We start from the raw sequence: 18,800 nt of genomic DNA on the forward strand, positions 1-18,800 counted from the left end.
ATATAGCTGAATGGCACTTGTTTTTGATGTTATATGTGAGAAAATAGACAAAAAGCTCTTTGAGGGACTGTGAAAAATATGCTTTCCACCTACATATTGGCCAGCTGGGATATTACTGACAGTTTTCTGAATAGGACAAAATAAAACAGCCTTAAAAGGCTTACATCATGCTATTATTTCACTGTACTGTACACTGTCTTAAACATGGCAATGCAAGTTATCATTGTCATTATCGGACATTATCCTGGCTAATTATCCCAATTACACGCCTACTGACCAAATAAATACATAAATGCGTGGATGTATTGAATTTGTTTTTGCCTGTATATTATATTAAAGTTGCCACTATGTAAAAACAACATTACAGTAATATTAACACTGATGTCCTGTGGTGGCAATTTAATGCCATTTTCTACAGTCAATAAGATGCGAGATGATGTCAGTTGCGTTTGTATGAGACTAGACTGACACGAGACTGTCACTGCATTCCAAACAGGATAAATCCACTTCTGAAAGGTCACTTCGGAGTAAAAACAGTCATGGGCTGCCATATTGAATGATTGTTTCAAGCCAAAGTACTCAAAAATGGCCACTTCTAAGGGCACTTCGGAATGAAGGATTTCGAAAGGCAAAACTAATGGACACTTCGCTCCCATGATTATTGGTGAAAATGTAATCATGTGACAAAGACGCCTCCTTAACTGGCTTGGCAAGATGACGCAGAAGTGCTTTCCACACTCTTAAGAATATAGGTTCCAAAAGGTGGTTTTTGCCACCAGGGCCATATACAGAATTCCTAAAAGAATTTGGAGATTTCCTCTCAGACCTCTCAGGAGATTTTAACATTCATATTGATAATACAAATGATGCATTAGGACTTGCGTTTACTATCTTATTAAACTGTTTTGGAGTAAAGCAAAATGTCACGGGGCCCACTCATCGTTTTAATCATACGCTAGACTTAATTATATCTCATGGAACTCGATCTTATGACATAGAATATCGTACCTCAAAGTGATGATGTTACTGACCCTTTCCTTGTATCGTGCTTTCTGCGTATTAATAATAATAAATATATAGCTTCGCGTTATCGTCCGGGCAGAACTATTGTTCCAGCCACCAAAGACAGATTCGCAAATAACCTGCCTGATTTATCTCAACTGCTCTGTGTACCCATAAAATACACATGAACTAGACAAAATGACTGGGCAATATGGGCACTATCTTCTCTAATACATTAGAAGCTGTTGCCCCATCCATCAAATTGACAAAAGGTTAGAGGGAAACAACGTACGTTGCCATGGTACGTGGAACAGTAAATACCCACGCTCTCCAGAAAAGAAACTCGTAGTCTTGAGCGGCAAAATGGAGGGAAAAAACTAACTGGAAGTTTTTAGAATTGCGTGGAAAAAACAGTATGTCCTAAATATTGCTATAGACAGGCTCTCACTGAAAAAACTGCCAGGGGCCGAGCATATCCACAAACTCATAGAAAAAATAACCCAAAAACAATCCAAGGTTTTATATTAGCACAGTGGCTAGATTAACAAATAACAGACGCCACCCGATCTTAATATTCCCTCACAGTTAAATTAGTAATGACTTTATGAATTTCTTCACTGATAAAATAGATAAACATCAGAAAATACAATAACAAATGTAGATTCTACAGCGTCTAATTACTTTAGGTTTACTATCGCACCCAAAGATAAACTGCAGTGCTTTACAACTATAGGACAGGAAGAGCTAAATAAACTTATTCACTGCATCTAAACCAACAACATGTTATTAGATCCTGTACCACTAAATTACTGAAAGAGTGTGTTACCGTGTAGCAGAAGAACCGCTTCTCAATATTCTTAACTCATCGTTATCTTTAGGTCATAGTCCCACAAACCATTCAAGATGGCGGTTTATTAAGCCTCTTTAGATGGTTTAGAAAACACTGTCGTAGATCCTAGTGAACTGGCAAAATTACAGACCATTTGGAGTCTTCCATTTATGTCTAAAAATTTTAGAAAAAGTTGGGTCTGCTCATTGTGATTCCTACCTGCAAAAAAATTCTCATATCTTGAAGGCATCATAGCACAAATACTGGACTTGTTAAAGTTTCAAATGTCTTGAGTCTTGCATCATCATAGTCCAGAAACTGCACTTGTAAGAACAGTCGGGTTTATGGAAAAACTTTGTTAAAATTAATGACTTGCTTCTTGCATCAGACCAAGGCTGCATCTCATTGCTAGTTTTACCTTGATCTTAGTGCTGCGTTTGAACCATAGATCATGACATTACTCATAGATAGATTACAAAACTATACAGGTATCCAAGGGAGGCTTTAAGAGGTTTAGATCCTACCTGTCCGATCGCTACCAACTTTGTTATCTAAATGGGGAGTCATCTAATTTATCACCAGTAAAAATATGGAGTGCCACCAAGGATCTGTCCTAGGTTTCCTCTCCATTTTCAATATACATGTTGCCCCTTGGTAATATCATTAGAAAATACGGGATTAGTTTCCACTGTTATGCTGATGATACTCAACTATATATCTCAACAAGACCAGGTGGAAAACTTCTAAATTATCTAAGCGGAAATCAGGTGTGTTAAAAATGTAAAAGATTGGATGACCAATAATTTGCTCCTATTAAATTCAGATAGACAGAGATATTACTTATGGACCAGAAAACATTACACAGAATCTTGTAGATTACAAATTTGCAAAACTAGACGGATGTACTGTTACTTCTCTACTGTAAAAAATCTGGGTGTATATTAGACAGTAACTTGTCTTTTGAAAAATCGTATTTTCCCATGTTACAAAAAACAGCATTCTTCCATCTTAGAAACATTGCCAAGCTACGACGAAACATGTTACCTGTTCCGGATGCAGAACAGCTAGTTACATGCATTCATGACCTCTAGACTTGCTATTGTAATGCACTGCTAGGTGGTTGTCCTGCATCTTCAATAAATAAGCTACAGGTAGTCCAAAATGCAGCAGCTAGAGTCCTTACCAGGTCAAGAAAATATGATAGTACCCCAATACTTACAGTCTCTGCAATGGCTACCTATATAAGTTCCGTATCAGTTACAAAGAAATAATTAGCCTTACTTATAAGGCCCTTAATGGCTTAGCTCCTGCGTACCTAAAATAGTCTTCTACCACGCTACAAACCCATCACGCTCCCTAAGGTCACAAAACGCTGGACTTTTGATAGTACCTGTAGGATAGCAAAAGTCCACTAAAGGAGGTAGAGCTTTTTCGCATTTTGGCTTTCCCAAACTCTGAATAGCCTTCCTGATAATGTTCGGGGTTTCAGACACACTTTCTCTGTTTAAATCTATATTAAAAACACAACTCTTTGGCCAAGCATTCAAATAATGCATCTCATAAATTTTGGAAATGCAGTTATATGCTCTGATCAAATGTTCATTATTTTCTTTAGCTTGGGTTAAACTAATTAGTTTTACTTGGCTGGATACAGCAGCTACGCTAATTATGTCTCTATTTGTTTCTCTGCTTTGCCACGGGATTTTACACAAGCTGTAATCCAGAACACTGAGAAGAGATGATGCCAACCCCTCAGAGGACCTCAGAGGATGATGCTAACCCAGAGACAACATACAGAAACTACCACATTTTGCTATAAGTTGACCATAAGTGCTGCTGTTAATAGTGTTAATCGTCTGTTTGTTTACGTCTGTTTTATTCTTTTCTGAACATTTTTTATTGACAGTCACCACTGATAAGCTACTACTATAATATTGTAGAAAACGTTAATTTTCTGTTCTGTAAAGTTGCTTTGTAATTATTTGTATCGTAAAAAGCGCTATACAAATAAACTTGAATTGAATTGAAATTGAATTTTGCAGCAATTTTTTTTTTCCCGGTAAAATACCTTACCCAGTTGTTTTTATTTTCAATATTTCCGATCTGCTACACCTAGCTTGAGTCATTTTACTGCCTCCTACTACAGAATGAGTAAGATACGTTTATTCAAAGTCCCAGTGTGTTCATTTATAACTGGGGCTGTTTTGGGTCGTATATTATATCACAAAGTACCAACAGACTTGCTTTACACTGTATTTTCTGAAACTCTTTTAACTTTTATTACAGCTGTAGGGATTTTTGCTAAACTAGCACCATCAGTCAAACCATTTTCAGTACAACATTTGCCTCATTTAAGAGGGTGTTCTTTTAATTCAGTCTTAATAAGAAAAAGAACCCCACCTACAAAAGTTCAAATACAGGCAATAGTCCAACAAATCACACCCCTCTGTGTTGATCATTAGGAACATGACAGCACCATTCCTTCCTCCTAACTAGCCTCACATTTGTCCATGTCGCAATGGTCTTGCTATGGTTTCCTGTGGGTGTAGAAGCAATAGTGGGGTGTGAAATTCTGAGCCACTTTGAGAAAACCGTGATCGCCTTATCTGTGGATCCTTTTTAATGGGATTTTCTGCTCTGCCCACCAGTGCACCAGTTTTGCTGCTTGTTGTCTTGGTGTCTCAACTCCTGCTGACATGCAAAGTTTGTTCCTTGAGAGGGAGAAGATTAAAGCAAAGAGCACATAGCTCGAAGGGGGCCTTGGTCCTCACTGTATCTGTCTGCATAAACAGACATTACAGTATGTTTTAGGTGACATAAGTTGGCCAGCAATACATTTTCTCCCATTCTCTGTAACAGCATATGAAGTGGTTTCCTTAATTATGTTGCAGCAGATAAAGAAATAATACTTGAAGTTTAATTATTCTTCATTTACAGGTTTTTTGTGAGTGTGCAATTTAACTTATCCTTACAAGAAAAAAAGAAAAAAGAAGTGGCTTAATGAGCTACAGAGCGCTTGCTACTGAGATAATGTATTACACTGTTAACGTGTCTCACGACAATGAACTCATTTCAATTAGTGATTGCAAAGAGTTAGGCTAAAAACTTTATATATATATATATTTCAACCCAGTATATTCTGTCGTATTGAATGGAGACTGCCTTTAAAAAATGCTTTTTTTTTTCAGTTATTTACAAATTGTCATTGCAGGTTTGGTATGTATTCCTGAATTGTTTACAAATTTATTTCAATTAATAGAAGTACAAATTTGAGGAAGCCAGAAGAACAGTTTTGTTGGAATTGAGAATGGAGTTTCGAAAGGAATAGGCAGTAAAAATACAGTCCCTGTGAGGACTAATAATAAAATATAGTTTATCTTTTTTATTTATTGTTTGTTTGTTTGTTGTTTACAGTTCTGTTTAGAACATTTTTTTCTGATTTGTGTAAAATTATGCCACTTTTAAAGTCACCATCATGGAGATGATCATGTTCTTATATTTTTATTTTTTATATTCTCGTGTGATATTCTTTTAAGGAGAAATTTATTCACCCTATGTTATTTATTTTATATGAAGCATTTTTGCAGTATATTAAAGCAGAAACTCTAGTTCTCCCAGGGACTTAGAGTAAGAAGTTCAAGAAAGTCTAATCTTACATTAAATGATGTTGCACCTACAAGTAGAAATAACATAATTAAATGTACATTGAGCTGATATCACTACAAAATAAGTATGTTGAACTCTTAGTGCAGTGTCCATTGTGTTCAGTGATTACTGTGAGTATTGATATGAAGGTAAGGACTAAACAGTTCACCTGCAGATCCTCCTCAAATCATCAGTATCCAACTCATTTCTTTGTTGTGTCCATTATTCTCACAAAACTGTAAACAATGAGTTCAAAGATAATTAATTTATTTGTCTGGACGAACTGGTGCCTATTTCCAGAATTATTCAAGTTCTATGTGTAATGACTGATCAAACAAGACTCCCCCAATACATCAAAAGAGATTCACTTAATTGAAAAGGGGTTGTTTGATGTGCATATTTAGCTTGCATTACCAGGAGTACCTGTCCTTTTGAATTTGTGTGTTCCTCATATCTCAGTGAGTTTATGAAAGATACAGCGAGAATGAAAATGATTATTGCATTGCATAGGATCACTGGCCTGTATAAGCTGTTCTCTTATTTAGATTTAGATCTTCAAGTCTTTCATATACTGTGGCTTTGAGTTTCAGTGCAGCATAAATATAAATCATAGCATTCAGTGAGCCTTATAAAATGCACCACTATTTCAAATGCCATGACCGGCCCATAACCAGTGGAAGTAATATAGTGTATTATGAAAAGATTAATGCCTATGAAAAAATATAATTCATTAAAAATAGTACCCAATGGAATAATAAACCTTTTTTTTTCATCCTTTTGTTTTAGCAATTCCATCCCACTTTTTACAACAAATACCAGCAAAACACAATTCTTTTGGAATTCTTAGGACCAGTTCATGGCACTCAAGTTGAAAGAAGTTCAGCATTTAAAAAAACACATCTCAAGACCTTTTTCCCCCCATTTAACTGCTGCATCTTCAAAGAATAAATGCATTCTGTATGAATGGCCTCTTAGCCTACACATTCTTTACATTAAAATCCTCACATTTACATGTGCACAATGCTATAATTTTAGCCTATTTTTATTTATTTATTATTTTTTACTCAGTAAAGCCTGGGATTATCTAATGGCCTATGGGTCTCTGCTCTGAAGGAAAGGATTTAATAGCTTACAGCTATCTTATAGCAATATACCTCCTATATTAGAGAGATAGACCAAACAAGGAAATACATACAATTACATGCACACACACACACACACACACACACACACACACACACACACACACACAAAGCATATGAGTTTAGAGTTAGTACTTTGTTTGCCATTACTGCAAGGCAGCAGCATGGCACTGTAATACGAAGTTCACAGTTTTGATGAATGTACTATAAATATTTAAGATTAAAGTGTCTACCAAAGTCCTGATATTCACTATGTTTCTGTTTATTTGTCACATCAGCAATCATATTTTTAAGTTATCCACCTTTGTAAATAATTGTATGACATAAGACACAAGAGGTAACCTGTAGGTAGGCCTACAAAAAATGTGATCATTTTTTAATTTTGGCCCACTTGCATTTTTTGCAGTTTTGAGTGATTACTTAAAATGGTTTTGCCATTTACTTAACGGTAATGTATGCCAGTGAGATCTTTCTTCTGATAAAGAAATCCTGCATTTTCATCCGATTCACACTTCATCTTGATTGTCCTCCGGGAACTCCAAAAATTTAAGTAAAAAAAAAAAAAAAGAGTTTCAGACTTAAAAAGTAAATCTTTTGGAATGTATTTATTAATTCTCTAGTGTTTCATATCATGGATCCATTCATTTTCACATTTTTACAAACAATATTGTAAATTACATTTGAAAAGACAGTGATTAAATGAGATATTTTGGTGCCCTTTGCTTCATATTTCCATGGTTGGCCACAGAATATTGTAATCAGCGTGATTAAAGCACAGTGTTTCTCTTGTACATTTTACAACAATAGTAATAAAAATAACAGCTCCTGCATTTTATGTTCAGTCATAGCTAGCCAAAACTAACGTCTTAAACCTCCCTTACACTTTGTCCCTGCACCACTTGGCCAGCACTGTGCTCAAAAAATCAGCATGATCTCTTTGTGAGAGCTCCTTTTGTGATGCTAAGGCTGCCATTCTCATTCTCCCTGTATTCCTCATGCACCTGAGCATGCCACACATCAGTTTTCATTGACAGTTGATGACAGGCTTTTTATAGCACTGATGGCTTTCTAATAATCTAAATGTAGGCTTATCACTTGCACACATCATATCCCTATTGAACTGTTTTGTACATGGTAACTGATAGAAAGAAAGATGAACAGGATAAGTTAAACAAAAATTGAGCCTTGTTATATATAGGGAAACTTGGGGTTGTTGTCAAAAGGGCTCACCCTCTGCATCTATAGAAAGATCTATACAAAGTCCCACACATACACTAATGTGTACTTTCTTCAACAGTTGTTTTTTATGTTGCATTTAAATACCAATTTCAAAAATGCTCTTAAATTAGAATACATTTTTGAATTCTGAAATCATCATAGTTTTGCAATTTATATCTGCTTGGGTGAACAACTAAAACTGTACTGACAAACAATGTTTTTAATATAGTGTTATATATTTTAACCGAAAGCAAAGTATGTTGTCAGGACAGAAGATTTGTAAACAATATAAATTCAATACTGCAATAGCCTAAAACAATGGTTTCATATTGTCACACTTGTCTTTTAAAATAATTTTGTATCTCATAATTGTTTTACTTGCTGAAAAACCGGATGCTTAGCAGTTTTTATTTTATCATATATATATATATATATATATATATATATATATATATATATATATATATATATATATATATATTTTATACCGAGACATCTTATTCCATATAATGTGACCAACGCACTGCATGTAAATAAATTATATCAGCATTTACAGTTTATTCTCTCTATGTATGCTCTTCCTTCAAAACAAGAGCCCTGAAGAAATTTCCATTTTGAGCTTAAAAGGTATTTACGCTATATAAAGTAAGCTACAGTATCTAAAGTGTAACGTTTGTTTGCATCTTAGCAGCGCTCATCACCTCTCTTCTGGCCCTTTAAACCTCCAGCTGGTTGGCGAGACTCCCGCGGTGGCTGACGTCACTAAACTTTCCAGCGGACTGTTGTGTGTGTGTGTGTCTGTGTGGAAGATGAGAGAGTGAGTGTGTGTGTGTAGAAGACCGCGTGAGCGTGCACTGCTCTGGACGCGCGAAGGATTCCTGTTTTTCAGTGAGTGGATCGTACTTTTGCTTTGGAAAGTAAGCGTTTCTGGAACGTATTTTGTGTTTTACGTCGCTTTAAAAATATACTTGAAGTCCTGGAAAGTGAGTCAGCCCGTGCAGGGAACGTGTGTAAAACTTTCTTTACATTCTGTTTGTCACATGAAGTAGTTTCAGCCATGATGTAAACACTGGTTTGTTTAAGGCTGTATCCTAGAGGAATGTTATGGACGGAATTTGTAAGGATGGAATGCGCTCGAGCAGGTTCCTTCTGTAACATGGATGCACGAGTGCCAGCAGGCGGGATCTTTCGGCTCTTAACTGTGCTCTTGAAATTGACAAGTGGCTTTTATGGTGTAGTTGGGTATTTGTTGCTAGACATAGATGTTGCATCTCCTTAAGCTTTGCTTGGGTCTTTAATTAGCAGAATAACTGCATGTTACTGATGCGCCTGACAGCTGTTCAGTGTTTGTTTTCAGAATGATGCTATATATAGTTACATTATATTGACGAGTTGGAATGGTTTAAAATCTGTGCGGTAAATGGGATACACGTTTATAAATGTAATATTCTTCTTTTTTCTCTGTATTGTGAGATGGAGAATATATTTAGCACAGAGTTTTTCTCGGAGCGTTTTCCTCGTCACCTGTATTCACTGTGCTTGCCAAAGTCTGTATGTTTATTACTCTGTCTTTGTCTATATCTGCAAATTTGTCTGTCTAGCTGTCTTAGCTGTTTACGTTTGTCTGTCTATGTTTGTTTCTCATCTGATAGGTGCTGTATATACTGTCTACTTGTCTTACTGTTTATTTGTCTAACTACTGTATCTGTCTGCATGTTATAGCTACCTTTTAGTACCTTTCATAATTTTTTCATGTCTGTTTACTTATGTCTGTTTATTTGCTTATCTGTCATATATTTTTGACTGATCTGTGTGTATATCATGTTCTGCACTTTATACATAGACATATCATGATCATGTTATTTAGCATTTTATAAGCTAGCACAAGGGTTTCTGACTACTTCAGTTTTTCAGTAGTTAAACCTTTTTTTTTGGCCACGTAGTGTCCCTTGGAAGCACTGGCAAGGTCTGTCCATGGATACCTAGAGGGCATTTCCAGGCTGTAATCTGCATGACAATACCTTTTCCTTCAGTGTAAAAACAGTCAGATTTACTGGTTTTACAGATTTACTCTCTGAGAAAGGCAAACTGATCTCTGAATCTAAAAAAGTCCACCATTCTGCTAGCAAATATTCTGCCAGTAAGGAGACTTGAATGAATTCTTCCTGACATCCATTCTCTGTCCATTCAGTCCATTGCGCATCCAGTGTGTGACTTTGTAATATTTGCTTTTGGTCAGCGTGTTTAATGAAATAACTGCAAGGCCTTGGAATTGCTTTTTTTTTCTTCCAATGGCTTTAAATTACCTATGGTGTACATTTTTGTGAGCAATAAGTGAAAATTGGGCATGATCAGTTTCTCGTTGCACCATAGGATAGAGCAGTGGTTCTCAATTGGAGTCCTTGTGTACCACCTCTCTGCATATTTTGCATGTCTCTCTTATTTAACACACCTGATTCAGATAACCAGCTCGTTAGAAGAGAGCTCCAGCACGATCTGTGTTCCAATTGGCAGGGTCCCTACAAAGTGTTCAATGCTCCCTACTTCCTAAGCACGGAAAATCTGTTGAAGTTTATTTCACTTTGGAACACTCATTCATGGATTTGCGCTGTGCCACTGCCTGCAGCATCATCACACAGATTATATTTACTTACGTGTGAACTAGTGTGACATAATATACCTCTATAAATAAATACAATTTAAATTCATGTCTCGCACGCTTTAATGCCCTTTGAATGAAACCTACGCTTCCTCCGAACTGTAATCATGGCTGAATATGCTGTGATGTCCATTTCAGAGGGCACTTATGGTCAAATAGAACAACCGTCTGAAGTGATAAGCAATACATACAAAATATGCATGCGAGGACTGGAATTGAGAACCGCTAGGATAGAGAATAAGACTATTTATTATGAAAATGGCATGCAAAAACTTTGCATTGTTAGTAAACAGAAATGAAAAAGATACATTCGACTAGTGCTAAAAGAAATAAATATATATATATAATAGAAAAAAAAATTGTGTGGATATTGTGAAGCTCTGAATAAGGTTACAAGGCAAAACACAAGTCATGACTTTTAAAGATCTTAATTAATGTCCCTCAGATATTATTTGTTCTCCATGTTCAATCAAATATTATTGATCAAAAATAATTGGCCCTTTGAAATTTAAAATTTTTTTTAGATAGTAAATGCTTTCCCTTCTGCCTGAAACTAATACAGTGGATATATAAGAATCACCCGTCCCTGCTTTAAAATAATCACATTTTGTTGCTTTGCAGCCTGAAATGAAGTTTTTGTTTTATCCAGCTGTATTTACTCAGTGCAACTTATAACATCCAAGTGAAAGATGAAACACCAACATGTCAGAAAAACACACAGAATCACTGAGTTTAAAAAAGGGTCACCCCCTCCTAAAAGGATCACCCCGCTCCTGGCGGAAATCCAATACAGCTCACCATCCAAATAACACTATTCCTACAGTAAAGCATGGATACAGTAATATCCTGTTATGGGGGAGTTTCTCTGCAGCGGGGACTGGAACACTTGTCAGAATAGAAGGAAAAATGGATTAGGCAAAATACTGTCAAATTCTTAAGGAAAATCTGCTGCCCTCTGCTGAAAGTGGTCAATGGGAAGAAGGTTTACCTTCCAACATGAAAATGACCCAAAACACACAGCAAAACTGAGCACACAGTGGTTACAGGAGAAAAGGTGAATGTCCTCGCATGGCCTAGTCAGAGCCCAGACTTAAACCCCATTGAAAATCTGTGGAATGACTTGAAAACTGCAGTCCACAAACGGTTCCCATCACATTTAACTGAACTTGAGCAGTTCTGCAAAGAAGAGGTCGCAAATATTGCAAAATCTAGATGTGCAAAGTTAGTAGAGACAGAGACATATATCCTAACAGACTAAAAGCTGTAATTAAAGCAGAAGGTGGTTCAACAAAATACTGATACAAGAGGGAGATCCTTTTTCTTTCTTTTTTTCTGACATCTTGGTGTTATATCTTTCACTTGGATGTTATAAGATGCACTGAGTAAATACACCTGGATAAAACAAAAACTGTCCATCTTCATTTGATGCTGCAATGCAACAAAATGTGATTATTTTATAGGGGGTGATTCTTTTATACTCACTGTATTTGGTCTGTTCCTCACACAAAGCTATCAAATAGCTTTAAAAGACCTTGAATATGAGCAATTTGTGTATTTTTTATACTATACTTTTTTTGGTGTGGTGATGGAGTAATTTTTCTTGAAACAGAAAGGGACACGTTAGGGCTAGTTTTTATTTTCCTTGAATTTATTACTTTGAACAGAGGGAAAATATCACACCATATGAACATTTTGATGTTCTCAATTCTCTCTGTCTTTCTAGGTTTGTATGTATAAGTCTACTACTGCATGTAGGACTTGTTTGTGTGCTGGAAATCATGTAGACGCGCAGGATCTGCTGTCCTGTGAATTTATGTGTAATGACCTGTTTCCTTTCAGTCTAAAGCATGTTACATTTTTTCATAGATGCATTATTGATCTTAAAGCCTATGTTGCTGTTTTTGTTAAACGTGAGACTCTTTTTAATTACAAATGTCCAGTGTAGTTCATTATTCAAGAGAGATGGTTTTCCTTTTGAAATGCAATTAATGAAGGATGTGGGGAGGATTTTTAATGTTTGAAAATACTGTTTTTAAAATGTCTTCAGAACTGGGAAGTTTATAAATCTGCAAGCTGTTCATTTTCTGTGATTTGCTGATTTGCAAGTTTCATAGGTCTGAAGAAGTGAAGGTTCTGTGGTGCTACATACACGTTTACTAAGCTTATCTAAATGAGGACAAGCCATAGACTTCTGTTGTTTTTATATAAAGCTAATTATAAATACTACCGACTAACCTTAACCCCTAAACAGAGCCTTTTTGCAGTTAATATATATATATATATATATATATATATATATATATATATATATATATATATATATATATATATATATATATATATGTATATATATATAGATATTATGTCTGTTTACATGAAGATTGATTGAAGATTTTGTCAGATTGATGCATCCCCAAAGTATTGCTAAGTAAATCCACATACACATATTAAATGTGTATTCTTTGGCTAACATTAATCCTTTTGAAACCTTGAAGAAAGGAAAAATCTAATTTACAATCTGTTAATAGGCCTAGCACATCTTACAATGCATGACTGTAATTGCATTACACATTGATTATTTCAGGGGTGTTCAGCTCTCCTATTCTGCCATCCTTTTAGCCTAACATTCAAAGTTAAATAAAGAGTGCTTAGTTTTTAATGCTCAGTGCTATTCATGACACAACTCTAATCTTGATTTCTCAATTTAAACTTGTCTCTCTCTCTCTCTCTCTCATTGTGCTCGTGTACAGTGAACTTGTCAAAGAGCAGTTTTAACAGTACAATTAGCTCCAGTTTTCTTTTTGGTGTCACTAAATGTGAAAAAATAAATAAATAAAATAATGTTCAGAAATCTTTTATCTTCCAGATATATTTCTTAAAGCACCAAATTGCAAACGAGGGCATACAGTACATAGAAACGGATGAGGCAAACATCCACTGACCTCATTACTTGTACAGACAGTGAAAGGTCTGAATATAATGGCTCTGTCATGAGCGGCATGAATTTTTTACTTAATTTTTTTTTATTTTTTTTATTTATTTTTTTTACAAGTAAGATCGTTTCATAGTTGAAGTCCAGATTAGAGGAAAACCATTAGAATTTAGAAGTGCAATTTAGCATGAGAATTAACCTCAAACTTTTTTTAAACAGATCGGGGATTGTTATTTTAGATTTGTTATTTCTGTATTTCTTATTTTTTATTTTTAACTTTGGCTCAATAAGCAGCATGCGTTTGGAGTTTGACTATCTGTTTTTGCCTAATGGAAAACAATCATTGTCTTTGCATTTGTGTTGGTTATAATGGCAATAAATAAATAAATAAATAAAAATAACACAAGCTTTAAAGAAATAGTTTTTCTAAAACATATTTTCTGTCATCATTTACTGATGTGAATCCAAATCTGTATGATTTTCTTTTTCATGGAAGACAAAAAGTGACATTTTGGAAATTAGAGAGATTTAGCAATGAAATAAAATAAGGTGCTTTTGGATGGTTTGACATCAATGACATTTGGTCAGGAATCACTTAAGAACTGACACAGCTTTGTATTTGCTATGTATTGTGTGGCTTTAAAAGTCTTGGAACATGAGTTGTGTGGACTACTGTACTTTTATGGTGCTTTTCATTGTTATTTTGAAGCTTGACCGTAGAAAAGAGCAACCTGGATGTTTTTCAGAAATTCACCTTCTGTACTTTAGTATAAAATTTGATGATAAAATTTTCATTTTGAGTTAGGCTAATTATTCATTTATGATTTTCTGTTGAATATCCTTAAAATTATCATCTTATGCCAGAGGTGAATTTTTTTTCTTTTTTTTTTTTTCCCACAGACCCTTTGGTCTTTTATGGTATTTATCTTGCCTAGTAACAAACATTTCTTCACAGAGCATTTTTCCTATAAATCTGTCATATCTTAATTAGGTTGTTACCTTTGTTGACACAGAGGAAATGTTTGCCTAAGGAAAAAATGGATATATTTATAGTGTGGCGCATGTTATGGTCGCTGAAGTGTTCTAATCTATTATTATTGTTGTGGCTTTTACCAGATGAATGTGGAGGTTTGAAGTCCATTCCCCCCAGCAATTGGTTGTACGTCTGATTCTCAAGCACAACTTTGAGAGGGCTTGAGGTGTAGCTTATAGGAGATAAATCTTATTTAATTAGTTGCTTCTAGGCATAGCCACTATTTGGAATTTCAGGATTTATACATCTTTGAGATTGCTGACTACATGGGGCAGTTTATTCTGCAGCTCATTATTGTCCCTTGAAATACTGTGTTTACACTGACTTTTAAATTAGTTTGATAAAACACTTTTAAGATTTAAATAAGATAATTTCTCCTCTATTCTTTTTCCTTGTCATTTAGATGCAGTTTTCATGAATTAAAGTGTAAGTTTCAAGATTTTTAAAAAAATTATTTTCCATTAGTTTGTAAATTAGTTTGTAAATCTTTCCACTTGAAATGGCGAGTGACATGTTTGCTGACATTTTCCAAAGCTTTCACCAACAAATTGTCAATGACATTGTTGCTGTGACTTAAAAAGTCAGTTGTTCTTGTAATGCAAAATTTTCTGAATTAGCATTTTTGTTTGTGTTTTCCATTTTTAAAATAGTTTTCATAAGATAAATGCACTTCAAAAAGCAAAAAAAAAAAAAAAAAAAGATTTTAGGACTGATATTAAAATACCTTTCAGCAATTTATACAAGGTTCTTAACTCATTATCAATTTTTGTAACATTTTGTAGCAACAAATTATTTGCCTCTCTAAACTGTGTTAGTTTCACAGATTTATGCTTGAGCTTTAATGAAACTTTACAACAAATGATATCCTCTGGAATACTGTCATGTAGTAAGCAGTGTATAATGTCCCTGCTCTTTATTTCTCTCTGTATCTGTCCTTTCAAGTGTACAATTAAATTAGTATTGGTTGGTCATTAAAGTCTGTCTTCATTATTTTGCATTAAAAGTATCTGGAAGCAGTTTTTAAGAAGTACCTTTGCATCATGTTTTTTTCAGTCTCATACATTTCATTACTTAATCTCCCATTAGAGGTTAAATCTATCAGCCAGCTGAAGCTAAGTCGTTTAAAAAGAACAAATAATTTGTATCTTAAATATTCTGCTAGACCTATATAACTTGATTTGAAGTTATTTATGTGGGTGCCCTAATCAGTATGTGACATGTTCTTCCCCAGCTAGACCCATAAAAATTATTCTCATGAAACCCAATGAGATTTATTTTTCTTCATTACAAGGCTTGTCTCATTGTGCTGGGATGGGATTTGCCCTGATTTTATGCAGCTGTTGATGCCCTGTCTTGAGATGTCAACACAAAGCAATTTACCTTCCCTATCCTAATACGATAAAGAGAAGATGGGCACACATACAGAAGCAGTTTTTGTGCTGCCAGACAGCTTAGTCCATCCAATTTTTATGTTATTTATTGATTGTGATTGTTTCAAGGCATAGGCCGAAGTCCGGACTATTTAATTTTACAACATCTTTTACTGTGTCCACACACATTCTTCATAAGGCAAGTGCTTGTCAAAGCTTCTTAAAATGTCACAAAATACAGTATTAACACCTGTGATGAACATGCAATTTCCAGTCACTTTTCACCACTCTTAATCTGACTCTAGATAATTCACATGCCACTGTGATTTCATCTGAGTGCCTGTTTGGTGCCAAATAATTTCCCAAACCAGTGTAGCCATTATCATGTCTAATGTCACACTTTTCAATAAAAGGCCAGGTTCTATAAAAGCACCGCTGAGTTATTTGCCAACTAATTTGTGCTTGCAGTTCTGATGTTTTCAAATCGCTCACACTGGTGATATGCACACTTGTTGCCATGTTGTTCCCAATGTTCATTTTTGTAAATTCTCTTTTAAATTGTGCATTTTGCATGAGCAGGCACACTGTTTTAGTCTGGAGTTGATTAAGGTCAAGTTGAAGAGAAAAGAAATGAAATCTGTGAAATATAATCTGCAAAGGGTGTATGAATTGTGCAAGCTTGAGCAACATGGGAAGTGTAAGCGGTTGAGATGCTGGAATGACTCACATGAGAAAATAAAGGGCGAACTGGTGTGAGAGGACAATGTGTGACCTCAGGTGATGGATTATTGAAAACCTCTCCCAAAGGACACTATTCTTCAATGACAGGTATGTCTTAGACTTATTGTATCCCAGTCAGGAAGTGTGCTTCATCCAGTGCTTTAGGTATTCTTTACTTAAGCCAGCACCTTCTTCAACTTCATAGAAGAATGTGGACTTGACAACCCTGCATCCAACACGAACTGCAGGAGGCAGATTTCACTGATCACAGTTCAAAATTAAGGGGAGATGGCTGATCATGCTGGAAGATTTGCTGCTCAACAGATCCTGAGCTCATTCCCATTACAGAGCGCACATGATCGCGAAAATGAACTGCAAGGGATCATTCACAAGCGATTTCAATACCCTTCATCTTGATAGTGACTCCCTGATGCGCAAAAAATTATATACAATATTAGAATATTTGCGAGAGCAGGCGGGACTGGACACAAAAATTGCGGGAGCGGTATTAAGAAAACAGTCCCACGCAGGACTCTAAGCCAAAGAGCTTCCAAGCGCTAGCTTTTAATGCAGGGGGTGCCTGATCATGCGTCTCTTACGTGCACACCACAGACTGTCCAGGCGCTGTACTTCTGTGCTCCAGAGTTCCCTTTTTTGCATTCCGTAAACATTATCAATTAACATTTAGAAAAAAAAAATTTGTGAATCGATTCAGAATCATCCATCTCCACATCGCGATGCATCCAAGAATCAGATTTTTCCTCCACCCCTACAATTCACTGCACTTTCCGGGTAAAATCGCAGTGGCAGTAAAACGCCAACAACTTTAAATTCTTTTCACACAAGTTATAAATTGATTAGTAAAGACTTGTTTTTGCACAGTTTCTTGCAGAACACGACATTATGAACTGAAAACATTTATACTATAGAACACAATTTGTAAACTAATACGTATGCATTACATAACCGGTTCCATATGTATGACTTTTCTGACATAGTAAACATGTTCTGTAGCTCACCTGGTATAGCACTGAACTTGCGAAACGGTTTGAGTCCTATGAAACGCATCACAATAATAGAGATCAAAGATCAAAGCAGGCTAAAACAGCATGGTTGCTTCAGCAAATACATTTGATCTCACATTTGCTTTTGTTAACTATCCATTTAGTGTAGGTGTTACTTTATTTTTACGGTAGAGCATTAACCTTTTAGCACCACTCACCAGACATTCATTTCCAAACTACTGTGATATGTACAATAACCACCATAATAAAATATTGCCCGATTCACATTCATTCCTTTTCGGATGAAACCCGATGTGCTTTAAGCTGGACATTTAACTTTAAAAGTGTAACGAAACATTCAAGAAACAATGTAATTTTTGCCATAGGCACGTTTTTCCAATGAGCTTAGCTTAGCTTTGTGTGAGGACCAGACTGCAATGAGTTTCGACTCCCTGATTCCGTCTTCGACACTAAGTGCAAAATTATCAGCAAAATAATGACACGATTTCAGCTTTTTCCACTCATACTGTAGCTTAAATGTAATAGACTACATCTAATTTTTATATTATGCTATATATTGACAGACATGGTCAATAAGAACTGTTGTTGTATGGAAAAATAAGAACGTGAAATTTCTCCTTCTGTGTTCCAGAGAAAGAATAATTGCATACAAGTGTGGAAAAACATGTTCGTTTTCTGGGTGAAGTGTTCCTTTAAACCATCACCATAGAGGTTGAAAAGGAGTCTACAAAATCAGAAAAAAAAACCTTAAATATACCAAGAAATTAAATTATAACAATGGCTACAGACAATGTCATCAGTATAAATGTTGTTGTTGTGTGTTTGTATATTGTTCCCCAAGAAATGAGGAGAATATCAATCAATGTCTAAACTAATTATCTAGCATAACAAATCTAATGTTGGCCAATAGAAATATTTTTAACTATATATATAATATATATATATATATATATATATATATATATATATATATATATATATATATATATATATATATATATATATATGCTAAATTGTTCAAAAATCAAAAGATTAGATCATTACATCAAATGCCATGTCTTAGACAAGTTCAAGACAAGTTCATGGGAATTTATTTTGAAGTGTTCATGTTTTGCCCAAAAACTTTTAAGTCTGTCAGGCCCTAACTTGCTGACAAGCCACTAGTGTAAAATGTACTTTGTGTGTAGAGAGGATTAGCAGTCTAAACAGCAGCTGTAATGTCTTT

At 35.1% G+C, this 18,800-nt stretch overlaps 1 protein-coding gene across 6 annotated transcripts in view; it reads left to right on the forward strand.

Moving 5' to 3' along the window:
* gulp1a (GULP PTB domain containing engulfment adaptor 1a) overlaps positions 1-18,800 on the forward strand; it is a 174,040-nt gene that overhangs the window by 117,862 nt on the left and 37,378 nt on the right. For 2 of the 6 annotated variants that reach the window (XM_042764499.1, XM_042764494.1), the window contains exon 1: positions 8,604-8,724. The exons of 1 other annotated variant lie outside the window; for it this stretch is intronic. The gene's annotated coding sequence lies outside the window, so the exon portion shown is untranslated. Of the gene's footprint in view, positions 1-8,603; positions 8,754-18,800 lie in introns of those variants that run through there. 3 more of the 6 variants (XM_042764503.1, XM_042764502.1, XM_042764496.1) reach the window with 2 other exon arrangements.

The sequence above is a fragment of the Cyprinus carpio genome, chromosome A9 (genome assembly GCF_018340385.1).
Source record: "Cyprinus carpio isolate SPL01 chromosome A9, ASM1834038v1, whole genome shotgun sequence".
Lineage (NCBI taxonomy): Eukaryota > Metazoa > Chordata > Actinopteri > Cypriniformes > Cyprinidae > Cyprinus > Cyprinus carpio.